Source organism: Camelus ferus, chromosome 17 (genome assembly GCF_009834535.1).
Source record: "Camelus ferus isolate YT-003-E chromosome 17, BCGSAC_Cfer_1.0, whole genome shotgun sequence".
NCBI lineage: Eukaryota > Metazoa > Chordata > Mammalia > Artiodactyla > Camelidae > Camelus > Camelus ferus.
In genome coordinates, this window is record NC_045712.1 from 1,930,368 (window position 1) to 1,944,791 (window position 14,424).

The window sequence follows — 14,424 nt, forward strand, 5'->3', positions numbered from 1 at the left end:
TACCTATCTATCCTATAAGCCACGGGCTCTTAAAGCTGCCTGGGGGATCCCTGGGGGACTTCCAAGACCGTTTCAGGGGATCTTCAAAGTCACAACTATTTTCATAAGAACATCAAGGTGTCATTTGCCTTTTCACTCAACCTCTCACACAAGTACAGTGGAGTTTTCCAATGGCTGCAAGACATATGTCATAAAAAACTGGAGGCAGAGGCAGATACAGGACTCTAGTCATCTTCCATGAAGCCAGATCGCAAATCAATCTTTGAAAAAGTGTAAAACAGTGCCACTCTTCCCATAAACTTTTTTTGTTCTGGAAAATATAGTTAATGTCCATAAAACAATATACTACTGTGTTAATGTGCAATAGGTTTATTTTTTATATTTTCTCTGTTAATTTTGAATAACATAAATACAGATTGGTATAACTCCTACCAACAGAAGTTCCTTGGCGCCCTCAATAATTTTTAAGCACATAAAGAGCTCCTGAGATCCAGAAGTTTGAAAAAAATGCAGCTGTAAATTTTCTTTAAGATCTGCTCTGACACTGGCTGACTGTGTGCTTAGGACTCATACATATATATATGAAAAATTAGATGGAACAGGATTAAAATGCAAAACATACAACTGAATAGCCAGAGCTTTAGAGAGGACCCCTTGATTTGAAACCAAAATCCTTTTTATTCAACACATTTATGGCGTCCCTATTATACACTACCCCTACTCCAGGCACAGGGCAGTGGGCAGGGGTGGAGAGGGATGTAGGTCAAAGAAGACAGACAAGGTCCCTGCTCTCATGATATACATATTCTAGTGAAGACAGACAATAAACAAACAACAAGATGAATCAAGGGGGAGGGTATAGCTCAGTGGTAGAGTGCATGCTTAGTATGCACAAGGTCCCGGGTTCAATCCCCAGTACCTCCACTAAAAAATAAAATTAAAAATTAATTAAAAAATACATAAAGAAACCTAATTACCTTCCCCCCTCAAAAAAAAAAAAACCCCAAAAAGAAATTTTAAAACAAGATGAATGAATCAAGACAAGTCAGAAAGTGATAGGTACTATTCAGAGAATTAAAACTGTCACCCAATTGTACCTGATACAATTGAGTGACAAATGAATTTTGGCTGGTCAGAGAGGACAAGCTGAGGCATGTAAGTAACACCTGAAAGTCAAGACAGAGGCAGTAATGCAAAAAAATCAGGCAGAAGAGCATTTCAGGCAGAGCAAACAGCTAGTACAAAGACCCTACAGCAGGAAAGATCTTGGCAAGTTTGAGAAACAGAACGCCGGCCACAAAGTCGGGAGCATGAACGGGGAAAGGAGGAAAAGGGCAGGGGAAGGCCAGAGAAGAGAGATGCCAGCGCCAGCGGAAAGGCGCAAGGGTGAAATGTATGCCTTTGTTCTAACTATGACAGGAGGTCTGTAACCTTGACCAAGTTATCCACACTTTCGGGCCTCGATCTCCTCATCTGCAGAATGGGGACCATGAGGGCTTACCTCATAAAGTTGTGTTAAGGATTAAACGAGAAAAAGGGAAAAACGGACTTAGCACATAAGAAGCAAAATATAGGAAACATTCCCATTTGCCATTACTCTACCTTGTGAGCTGCTCTATTTTCTACTCTCATAAACCACTCATATTAAACTTTTGGTTCTGATGATCAGCTGAAGATCAGCCTATCTACCAGCAGGTCCAAATGAATGTAGACAAGGGACACATTGTGACATGTATTTATTTACCTGAACATGCCAACAACCAGCTCCAGCAGAACGTGCTCCCCACTATTCCTAGTGGGACCCAAACCACCACCACCGGGTGAGGAACGGATGACCACATCACACCTACAGAGCCACCAAGGTTTGCCACTTGGCCCCAAAGCACCATGCATTTGGAAAGTTATTCTTCTGCTGAAAACTGTAGCCAATGGGAATCCATCAGCCTTTCCTGCTTTCTTGGCACATCCACAGCCAAAAAAACCACACACACACACACAAAAACAAAGGGCCTTTGCCAAAGTCTTTTAGTGCTGGTTTTATTGCTGCTCGCTTTAAAAATGACTCTTTAAAAAGAAAATCAGAAAGCTTCCTTTAAAGTAAGGCAGCAAAGAGAAGGGCTCAAGCAGAAAGACTTAAAAGCGCCTGGAGAGCCACAAGGCCACAGGCAGCCGGCCTCTCTGAAACGTGGGTCAGGCCTGGGGGGCCACAGCCACCGCCGACATGCAAAGGCACCACTTCACTCACAGGTCAAGCAGCCCCCGGGGGGCAAAGTCAGGCAAACCACGATGCCTTTCGGAGGGAAAACAGGAGTAGGCCCAGAAAAAGGAAGAGTTGCCGGGTGTGTGATCAATCTCCTGGCGGGAGGCCAAGGACACTCCTTGCAGAGGAGCACAAGCCTCCTTAAGATGCCCTGGCCCAGGCACATATATGGTAATATGGCTGCAAATTTGGGGGAGGGGAGGCCCATCACATCCACGGTTGACTCTTCCCAGAGAGGGAGAAAGGTTCTCTTTACAACCGGCTCAGCTTCTGCTCCGGGAGACTCTCACGGTTAATTCTGGAACTTCCTTTGAGCCAAGAGTCTTGACGATATGATCTTTACTGTGAACCGAGGATGGGCAGCACGGCATTTCTGAGCCGGACACCCAGCTGGACACCACCCCACACCCCACCCTCCACGCTTCCGTGCAGCCTGCTCCTGGCCTACTCATCCCGTTAGCGGCTAATCAGATCATCCTCAGAAACGCATTGTGTCCCCATTGAGAGATCATTTATTCTATTGCACAAAAAAAAACACTTCTCTCTGGAGCATAGAAAATCATATTCTGCTTTCGTTTTCAGCCAGTCCCAAAGGAAGTTACCAACTCAGAAGTTTCAGCTTTAAGCAGGGCCCCCTCTATGATGACCTCAGAAATCACAGCTGTGAATCTGAAGTTTGGAGCAATCCTCCAGTTTAAACATCACGCATCTGGACATCTCACACACAAAGATAAACCTACGTGCCTTTTCACAAACATGTCCGCTAAATAAGCTACTCCTGAAACAGGTACCTTATTTACAGAGTTATTTCTCAGAGAAGATGCCAAGACTGACATATGCTCCCATGTCTCCTATTCCTCAAGACCAACATAAGAGAAGCCAATCCAAAGCTCAAGATAGCAGTCAGAAAACTTCTTGTTTGGTGACAAGAGATCATTTAGCCTAAATTCCTCATTTTATAAGTGGAAACAAACACCCTGAGTGATTTCTTAGAGGTCACACAGGCAGTTAGTGGCCAAAGCCTGCAGACCACAGGGCTCCAGGAACCAAGGCCAGTGCTTGGGTGGATGGGGAGGGTGTTTATTTTGTTAAAAAGTTAAAGTCAGCCCCAGTCTGAGAAGATATGCCTCTGCCCACAGCCTGAACCACGGCAAGGGGAAAAAAAGCTAGGTTAATATCCTCAGAGAGAGAGAGAAAAGTCTCACTAAGTCTGGAAGAAACACCCTAGGACAGAGTTTCTCAGCCTCATGGCTACTGTCATTAGGGGGCAGAAAATTCTTTGTTGGGGGAACCTGTCCAATGCATTATAGGGTATTTAGCAGGGTCCCTGGCCCTCCCCACTGGATGCCATTAGCACCTTCTCACCATTCAGCTGTGACAACATAGAAACACCTCCAGACATTGCCTAGTGTCCCCGGGGGACAAAATCACCCCACTGGTTGAGAACCACAGTTCTAGGACATAGGTTTGGTTTGGTTTTGATCGAGAAGATCTTTTGCAAGCATTTACTGTTCTACAACTCGGCAGCAATGCCCCAGAGCAGGTATTTTTATACCTATTCTACAGAAGAGGAAACAGACGCACAGATGTTGCATGTTTTGACTGTACCGAGCAGGCAGCCAACACCCAGTCCTCAGGAGTCCCCATCCTGCGGTTCAGCAGGGGAATACCATTTCAACCCAAGAGCAACTCTTTGCACTACCTGACTCCCACCTGCACTGCCTTTTAGTGACGATCACCAACTTCCCAAGCCTAATGTCCTCCAGAGAGCCATTCTGAGCCACATCTCAAAAGCCACTGAAAGGAACTGCTTAGTGAGTTTCTACCCAGGCCTCACTTTGCCCTCCCTAGCAAAGAGGGTTTTTCAAAGCAATAAGCCAGCTCAGGAAATATGCACTCAGGAGAGGGGTACAAAAAATTAGATTCTTCTAAGAAGCAGCCTACAGCCTTCAAAGGGAGAGGAAATGTGGATAAATAACGTCATTCACAAGTATTTGTGAGCAGTTACTATGTGTCAGGTACTCTTGAGGGTGAAAAAATCAAAAAGGCCCATAGACATAAAGCACCAAGGCATTTCAAATGACAAAGATTCTGAAGTATCAGCAAAGGTTTCCCAGAAGAGGACAAACGGGCTGGGAATGGAAGGATTTGGCAAAGTGAATACAGAGCGATGGGGACAGGGATGGGAGGCAGAAAGGACACGGTCAAAGGCACAGAGACAGAACGTGATCACACACAGCAGGCAAATAAGTGAATGTACCCAACTCTGGGTGTCCTCTCAGCTTTTCCTGTTCAGAAATATGTGTGCAGGGTGGGGGCAGGGGGAATGCTTTTTAAGGCATTTTTGCAAAACAAAATCACTTCCTAGACAAAGCTCCTCCTCAAATGCAAATAAATGCCAAGGAACTTTGAGGCCAGTGACATTTTTTTCTTAGGTATATCTTTTTCTGATGAGCAACACTGTGCCAAGCAGTCCAGAAGTTCTGCTGATTCGATGGGCCCTAAAACATTGTAAAACTAAGTTTCTCAAAGTGTCCAATAACAAGAGGTTAAAATGCAGCTTTGTTTCTATCGGTGGCTTCATGATCCTAAGTAGGTTTTACATGAAGCTTTGGGTCTCTTTCCACCTCTATCTGAACAGCCAATTAAAAAAAAAAATCCGCAAATGTAAGCATGAAAGATTGCATTTTTATCGGAAAGAATCCTGCCAGACTTAATACCCTCTCACCTTAGGCTGGTGACTGAGACTACCTTCCCTCTTACCTGGACCAGAGAAGGCTGCTGGGGAAAATACAAAAGGCAGTCTGAACAGGTGAGAGCTAGTCACAAAAAACGAAGTAACCATAAAAGCAGGTTCTGAAAAAGCCGAGGGGCAAGCACCCTCCAGCACAGATCTTCTGGCACTTTCTCATGGGATCTTGCTAAAAGTGCAGTTTCAGATTCAGTGGGTCTGGGGTGGGGCCTGAGACTCCGCATTTCTAACAGGCTCTCTGTTGAAGCCAAAGATGTTGGTCTGGTGACCACAAATGGAGTAGAAAAGATGCAGGGCAATGTTGCTCAAACTGTTGGCTGCAACCCACAGTAAGAGACACACTGAGCTCACAACCCATCGTTCACTGTGTGTGTGACAGACAGAGAAAACTGGTTGCCACACACCCAGTTCTTTTAAGTGTATCCAGGCGATACACTTTGATGTTTTCTATTCTAGTCTACTTCATCAAAAAATTATCTATCAAGACCCACGAAACTGATTTCACAAACTCTTAATGGCCTGCCACACAGTTCGAAAAACATGGATAACATTCCTGCTTGTCTGGGGAGCACGACTGCATCTCAGCCCCAGGGCACAAAAGCTAAAACTGAGACCAACTGGGAAAGGTAAGAGTGTGTTCAGAACTTTTTAAAAGTTTTATCTTTTTAACTGAAGTACAGTTGACTTACAATGTTTCAAGTGTACAGCAGAGGGATTCAGATATATATATATATATATATATAAGAACTCTTTTTTAAAAGGCGAAGATGTATCGATTGCACTTTGGAAAAGCTTTCACTAAAAATGTTCAGGTGATAAGTCTTCTTCATTTTAATCTCTTTTCTGACCTGTATAATAAGAATGAGAAGAGGACCTATCTGGCCCTGAGTGGAGGTCTCTACATATCATTTCCCATTCAAAAGAACTCGGGTTTCTTGGAGAAAACACTGATTTCGGGTCTGCGACAAGAAATATAAAAGATGAGTCTGGAACATCCTGTCACACAAGGAACAGGAAATCAAAGACCACTGGGGTTGTGCCTTTTCCCATCAACCTGGGTAGCCTCTCACTCACCAAGCAGAGAGGGACAATTTGAACATCAATAAGGACAACTACACAAAATGTGACATATAAAATATGTTTAAATCCATGAGTTCATAATGATACTAACAAAAAATATATATACCCAATGGTCATCTTGGCACAGGGTTTCTTAACAGTGGCACTGCTGGTACTTTGGACTAGATCATGCTGTGTTGTGGTGGGAGATGCAATGTACTGAAAGCTGTTTCGCAGCATCCCTTGCCAGTAGCACCCTCTCCCCAGTTATGACAACCAAAAATGTCCCCAGAGGTTGTCCAATGTCCTGGGGTTGAGAACTACCGCCAAGGATCAACTCATTCCCGCTAAGGAATCAACTCATTATTTTTGAAAACTGGTAAAACACAGAGAGATTCAAGTACTGATTCTGTCTTTTTTTTTTTTTTTTCCCCTTCTTCTTTATGAACTCTACCCCAGGGAACCAAAAATTAAGTGGGGGAAATTTCATTTCATAAAATATTGCAGCTAATAAATGAAGAAAAAACATAGTTAGGAGTTTTACAAATCCGACTGAACTAATGGATTGAGGCAATGAGCATCAATGGATGCTAATCACAAGAAGATACGTCCACACATATCACACACTCCCGACTGATGCTTACAAAACAGACCTGAAAGAAAGAGAAAGAAGAAAAGAAAAGGAAAAGGAAGAAGAGAAAAAAGAGAAGAAAAAAAAAAAAGAAAAAGAAAAAAGAAAGAATACATTTGACTCTGATCAAGCCTCTACATCTGACTACTAAATTATGGTAAATAAAGAGGTCAGAAGGACAGAGGAACGTGTTTGACTACACCACACCGATGCGGTCAGCAAGATCCAAACTGTAGGAAAATGTCACCCAGTTTCTTTAATAATAACCAAAAAATATATGGGGAAAAAAAGAGATGTAAAGGAAATACAGACATTAAAATCACATCAACAACCTGCAATGTATCAACCTTATTTGGTTCCTAACTTAAACAAACTGTTAAAGTATTCGTATGTATGTTATTATTTTATGTATCTTTAAATAAATGTATTTCAATCAAGAAAGTGAGAACACAAACTCAATTTAAAAAATTGGGTTTTTTTTTTCTTAAAATGGGTAATAGTATTGTGATTTTTTTTTTTAAAAGAACCCCAATACCAGAAATGACATACTAAAATATAGAAGAACTGGTATGTCTGGAATTTGTTTCAAAGTCATCCAAGAAGAGAGGGGAGAGTATACGTGAATTTAGATGGAACCAGACTGGTCATGAACTGATAGAACTGATAACCATAGAGGGTGGGTGAGGAGTCAAGAGGGGTCATTATACTAACATCTCTACTAATACATGTGTTTCACATTTTCTATAGTAAAGTTTTCCTTTTAAGCACAAACAAGAAACTGCCCAGCCCTAACTCCTCACAGGATTACATTACTTTGCAGAACAAATGAGAAATCCTTTATTTAAATGAATGATTACTAGGCTTTATCCCTGTAATAAGATAGCTAACAGTTAAATAGGGTTTTACCTTCCATTTAGTTTTCTTAAAAAATGATATGGGGGAAGGTAATAGCTCAGTGGTAGAGTGCATGCCTAGCATGCATGAGGTTTGGGGTTCAATTCCCAGTATCTCCTTTAAAATAAAAAAAAAAAAAGTACATACTGAATGAGAAAGCCTGGACTTTATGAGGCTGGTGAAACCTGAAAGATATACTTTTTTTTTAACCCTAGTGATTCCATACATGTCTTCATTCAAATGGAATTCCATCAAAGGTAGAGCCACTTTTGGAAAAATGAAGACTCGGATGCCTGTTTATTAACAAGAAAAGATATCCACAAAATATACTGCAAAAGGCAGGGTACCAAACAGGAGGCATGAGTCCCTTTTAATGAAATTCAAAATGCACATAATTTTTGTCTATAGTTAGAGGCAAAGTCTGAAACCCTAAACTTGGATAATGGGATTGGGAGTGACTGGTTTTGTTCTGTTGCTTCTATTTCCTACTGTTGTACAATTGAATCTGCGTATCTTAGGCAATACATAACAAAATATATGTCTGGTACACATGTTACACATGTGTACAAGTTTGTACACATGGAGGGCTCCACCTCACTCACCAGGGAAAAGCAGTTATGTGGAACTTGACATTCCCCAGGGATCATGCTAGACTGCAAAGCATGAATCCTCTTTGTGTAATTCCTTAAAACAAGACTGGATAGACAGTAGGGTAGCCCCAGGGCATAAAAGTTTTGTGTTAAAGGTAAAACCCCAGGAATATCATTAGGTTATTAGAATTTGTTACTCAGATCAACTGTATGTTCACTTCCTTTATCAAAGATGACTTTCCTGCTGAAGTGAAATAGAATCCCAGGTAAATCAGGTGATTTACCAGACAATCTAGAAATGTGGGCTTTACCCTCCATCAAGTTCCAACCTGGTATATGATCTTACCAGACTCACTAGAGCCTCTTTGGAAAGGACAGGGTGGTTCAGTGATGTTGAGAACCACTGAGATTTGTGTTTGAAAATCCTCGGGGAACCAAATCACTGCTAACTTGCAAACACCTGGCCCCTGCACGATTTAACCCTGATTCCCTCTTCCATCTGAATGCCTAGCAGTCTCCCTCAGCTGCAGCCACGCTGGCCTCCCTGCCCTTCCTGTAACAGGCCCCACCTGCTCCCATCTCAGGGCCTCTGCACTTGCTGCTCTGGCCCTTTGGAGTGTGCTTTTCCCTAGATACCTACATGGCTAACCTGCTTACTTCCTTCAGATCTGTGCTCAAACACCAGCACATGAAGAGCCCTTCCATGAGTCCTGATCCCCACCACAGAAGTCCTTTATCCCCTTTACCCTATTGTTACTTTTTTCTTTTTATTGTGATGAAATATACATATATAACATAAAATTGACCATTTTAACCATTTTTAAGTGTATGATTCAGAGGTATTAAGTACATTCACATTGTTGTGCAACCATCATTACCATCCATCTCTAGAACTTGTTCATCTTCCCAAAATGAAACTCTGTACCCAGTAAACAAACTCCTGTCCCCGGCACATCCACTCTTCTGCCTTCTGTCTTTCAATCTGATTGCTCCAGGGACTTCCTGTCAGTGGAATCATACACTAATTGTTCTTTTATGTCTGGTTTATTTCACTTAGCAGAAAGTTTTCAGGTTCATCTATGTTGTAGCATGTACGAGAATTTCATTCCTTTTTATGGCCAAATAATATTCCATTGTATAGACATACCACAGTTTATTTGTCTGTAAATGGACATTTGGGTTGTTTCCATCTTTTTGGCTATTGTGAATAATGATGCAGTGAACATGGGTGTACAAATATGTTTGAGTCCCTGCTTTCAATTCCTTTGGGTACATATCTAGAAGGGGAATTGGGTCATCTGATAATCTGATGTTTATTTTTTGAGGAACTGCCATGCTGTCTTCCACAGCAGCTGCACCATTTTACATTCCTACCAACAGTGCACGAGGGCCCCAATTCCTCCACTTCCTCACCAACATGGTTGCCTCCCTATTCGGCTTTATTTTTCTCCGTAAGATTTACTACCTGTCATACTAGGATACCTGCTTATTACATTGGCTGCCTTCCCCCAACTAGGATGTAAGCCTCTTGTGAGTCACTTTCATTGCTGTATCCCCAGCACCTTGAGCACACCCAGGCACATAGCAGGTACTCAAGAAATTTGTTGAACGAAGGAAAAAAGTATCTCGACTACAAAAGCTTCAACAGGCATTAGAATTGCTTGAACAGATTTATCACATCAAACGCCTTAAATTATGTCCAGTTTAGGAAAGAACCTGGACATAGTTCAATGTGAAGAACAGCTCGGTGGGTGATGGTTTCAGCTCCTCCTCACGAGCATTAACCTCAGAACCACAAACATTATGACAATTGTTAGAAATCATGGAAATTATGTCATTCGTGTCACTGACTTCAAGCCCTAATTGATTTCATCAAAAGAGCAGGGCAAAAACTTAAAACAGCCTCAGTGAACTAAAGAACTGTGTGTACTTCCAGTTGCTCAAGAGCCTGTGAAAGCAATGTGTTTCATTTTAAAAGATCAAACCAACAGCAAATAAGATGGGGCAATGGCCTTGTAGAGACTCCTTAATTAGATGTAACGAAGGACAGCTTGACCTAAAATCCAACTCCAGGTCTAATTTTAATTTTTTGAGCTTTTTTTTTTCTATTGTTCAAATTTGGTATTTGTTGTTTCATTTTGGCTTGTTTTTTAAGAGCTCCTTGTAAAGAAACCAGATTTTCCTTGAGCTCATTATAAATGAGCTAAAAAGCCATTTGATTTTTTGCTGTGGAAGTTAGCTGATTGAATACCAACGTACTAGAAGTTTCTTTTCTTTCTCTAAGACCATGGTCTTCCTCAGCTGAAAATATTTTGAGATAAAAGGCAAAAGAGCTGTCCTGAGTTCACCTATTTCTCCTCTAAGCAACCCTTCCATCTCTCCTTCCTCAAGATGCCAAATTCCTCCAAAAGGCAACCACTTTGTTCAAATGGTTTATACCACTGTCAACACCAAACAACTTCCAAGGGGCTTAAAGTGGAGGCCAGGAGTAATTGATTTAGAGCGTGAAGAAAGTTTCCTGCCTGTTAAGAAGGCAATCTTGATAGGATATTCTGTTCCGGTTTGAATAATTCAAAAAGCAGATTGTACTTTCAACACACACACACACGCAAGTGAAAGTAAGAAATGAAAAAGACAAGTATTCTTGCACAACTCACCACAAGGCAAACTGAAGTGTATATGAAGAGACAGCAACATTTCACAGTTCAGACTCACTGCAATTTAAACTTTCAAATTATTCAGATGGAGAAACACCTGATCCTTTGAGCCTGCTCAGATGCCTTGATGTAGATGATCAAGATCAGGTATGAGATGAATCTCATGGTGAATTTAGATGATGTTTCTTGTGGTTTGGTTTGGTTTCTTTTCCTCTCCTCACACAGGCTTTCAGAACACAGCTTTTCAAAATGAACTCAGGACACCTAAGGCCTCCTTAAATACCTAGTCTTCTATCTCTATGGCTACATTGTTTTTTTCTTACATCAAGGTAACTTTGTTCCTTCATTGTTGGTGGGACACAAACCAGTTATTTCATCAATAGCAATGAAGTTTACCATTTTTCCTGGTTACCCCCTTATCCCTCCAACTTAGGTGCATTTGTGAGATGCAGCAGAGTCCCAAAGCCTGGCGTTCTACCTGCTTGCACTGTGTGATAGCTACTGGGCCTGTGATTTCGCTCTCTGCACCTCAGGTCCTTCACCTGTACTCACGAGGTTTCTGTGATACGTGGTTCTGGACCTGGCTTACAATAAGTCCTTAAAGTGTATTATTATTTTCAGCAACCAGTCACAGAAGAGTCTGTGGACCATTGTCTCCTTGCCTGCAGCTTACCCTGAAGAGAGGAACTGAACTCAGTCCTCATCCTTAAGAGTGCCCACGTAGCCATGCGAGTCAACAGAACTCCAAGAAGGAAGTAGACCTCACACATCTAAACTCTTCCCTCTCCACCAGCACTGCTGAGGATCTTATCAACAGGAAACAAAAGCACAATACCACTATAATGAAGTGTCTGACTTTTCTTTTCTAATTAGAAAAGCCCAAAGATTGTAGCCCAGGGAACAGCTAAATATTTAGAATGTTAAAGGAGTTATGAAGACCCAGACCTCCACCCCTGTTACCCTGTTGTTTATCGTGTTCCCAACCATTTCAGAAGAAAAAAACCTTTGCTGTCCAAATCTGCAGCAATGGGAATGTATGTGTACCTGTTAAAACCTCCCTGTCTTGAAGTGGAGTCTGACCATTTGGGGGAAAAATAGCTGCTTATGTTTACAGATAAATGATGCCCTGAGCTCACATCCGACCACAAGCACTTCAGCAACAGATCCAACAGATTCCTTGACATTCAGGTGGCCTCAAGTCAAGGGCTGGATGCTACTATCTTAGGCTTCAAGAACTTCCCTTTTTAAAGTTCTAATTCCTTCAATTTGCTAGCAACCACTTTCATTTCTTGCAATCCAACCTACTCTGATTAAACACACATTCACAGTAAGAAAAAAAAAGAAAGTGACTATTTTTGAAAGAGAGAGGCAGATAATTTTTGCTTACATATCTTGGCAGATGAAATGCACTGCATCCTTCAGAATTTAAATTATCAGCACACTGCCTGGCAAGTTCAATTCTCGGGTCACCAATAGGCACCCCTTTTACTGCTCCATTTAATAGGTTTTCCCCCCTCTTCGCTTAAACCTTCAGGCTGCTTCATTACTGAACCACGGACAAAAGTGCTAGGCTGGACAGCCCTCTGGATCTCATCAGTTCTCTAAAGCCCTCACGAAAGGCAATGACAAATTTTGGAGACTGAGTAATGGAGTTTCCTTTTCTTTCCTTCTCCTCATCTCCATGACTCTTTAGAGAGAACTTAAAATAGGCTTAGGACAAAAACTCATTACTGACTACAGCTCTCAGGCTTCCACTCACCTGACCCAGGTCAGGCACTCTGTTGCCAAAACACGCCCAGCCAGGGGTGCGAGTCCTGCTTCTTGGAAGCCAGCTCCTAAGTATTGAGAAAGAAAGAGTGAATATGAGACTGGTCAAAGATGGGTCCGTAACAGAAATTATCAAAATTCCACACTTCCACCTTCTTTAGCCTCTTTCCTGGAAAGACAATCCCACCCCCATACACGAATACATAGGACCACCACCACCAAATTTGACAAGTAGGTTGGTGGGATCTCTTAGTTGAAGATTACAGGTAACTTCGCTCATTTGTTTCCAATATTTAACTGATAAGTGAGACCCGGTGCGCACAAACTTCGAGAGAACGTGCCGAGGGAGGCAGAGAGGTGGGAGCGAAACTAAGGGAGGTGTTTGGCAGATCCCAAAGCACTAGTTTCCCAGAGCGGAGGCCAACTACCGAAGCCCGCATCCTCACCGAGCGCTAGCTTCGTCTGCACTTCGTCCCTCACCGCTCCCCCGGTTTTCTTCCGTTTTCTTAAGCCCTCCCCACTGGGGCCCCCACACAAGCCTAATTTTCCCAGCCATGCAGCTCGAGAGAGGGCTACATTTTAAGAAAGACTGTTTCCTTGAGCGGACTCACATAGGACACCCCCACAACCCCCTCCCCCGAAAAAAAACTATTTCCTGCAGCTGCTGCAACAGTTTCTAACTTGGGGGAATGCCATTCCAGTCCAGAATGGGTAGCCCTCAAAGCCAGTCGCTGGAGTCGAGAATTGTTTTAACCTCAAATGAACCCCCTCAAAATGCCCTCAGTAAAAGAACCCCCAAATACATGTAAGTGCATGCAAATCCACCAAGAACTCCCAGAGAGCGAGGCAAAACTTCTGCGCCCGGGGGGACACTACCAACTCCCCGCGCCCTCTGCCCGGCCCCAGCCGCTACCTTGGTGCTCGGGGAGTCAAGCCGGTTTGGGGGAGCAGGGCGAGGAGAAGGGTTAGCGGCCGCTGGGTAATCCCATGTCCACGAAGAGGGAGCTCGTTCCGTTAGGATGGAAGCGGAACACCCACACCTCCTCCCGGCGTGCGCTTTCTCTCTCTCCACCCTCTGCCTTCTCCACCACCACCACCTCCTCCTCCTCTCCTCCCACCCCAGCGAGCTTGAGGAAGCGCTTCAGCAGCACATCCACATGGTTACTGCACTTTGAAGCGGCTCCTGGCGCCTTATATAGGCCAGGAAGCTCCCTGGGCAATGTAGTCCGAGTCCGGGGTCGCGGCGGCGCCTGGGGCTGCCGGGATGAACTACAAGTCCCAGAATCCCATGGGCTCCGGGGCTGGGCTCTAAATAGGAGCGCCCCGGGACGGGGAGGGGCGTCCTGCGGGGAGTCCGGGCTTCCAACCCCGTTTTGCGGGGAGAGCTGGCCAGGCTCTGAGCTCGCGACCCAGAGCTCCCCCAGGGATGTGCCCCCAACTCTTGAGGATTCTCCTCTTCTGGCTGCCCCCCTTCCATAGAATTCAGGTGTCACTGGGAGCAGGAGGCGGGGAGGAGCTCGGATTTCTGCTTTGAGAAGTTTTTACAAGCTCTTACCCACCCTCCCCCCGCGTTGGGTCCCCGCGCCAAGAATTTCAGAAATCCAGGGCACAAAAACGCCAGTGTTTGCGGTCAAGGATTAAAGGAGCGAGGTTGTCTTTATTTAATCTCCGCCCTGTTCGGATTTGCACAGAAAACTAAATCTGAGAGCAACGCAAGGGGGGAAAAAGGCAAGTGGCTTGGGAACACCTTCCTGAACCCGAACTGCGTGTGTCTTTCCTCGCCCCGCAGGAGGTAAAAGAACGCAAGCCTCTTG

The 14,424-nt window shown here is 43.6% G+C and overlaps 1 protein-coding gene across 3 annotated transcripts in view; it reads right to left on the reverse strand.

Annotated features, from left to right (window-relative positions):
• The window catches only part of ITPR1 (inositol 1,4,5-trisphosphate receptor type 1), a 299,811-nt gene extending 286,037 nt beyond the window's left edge, over positions 1-13,774 (reverse strand). For all 3 annotated transcript variants that reach the window (XM_014560075.2, XM_014560074.2, XM_032458045.1), the window contains exons 1-2: positions 13,524-13,774; positions 12,603-12,678 (exon numbers count right to left, since the gene is read on the reverse strand). The gene's annotated coding sequence lies outside the window, so the exon portion shown is untranslated. The remainder of the gene's footprint in view (positions 1-12,602; positions 12,679-13,523) is intronic.
• Between the last annotated feature and the right edge of the window lie 650 nt (positions 13,775-14,424).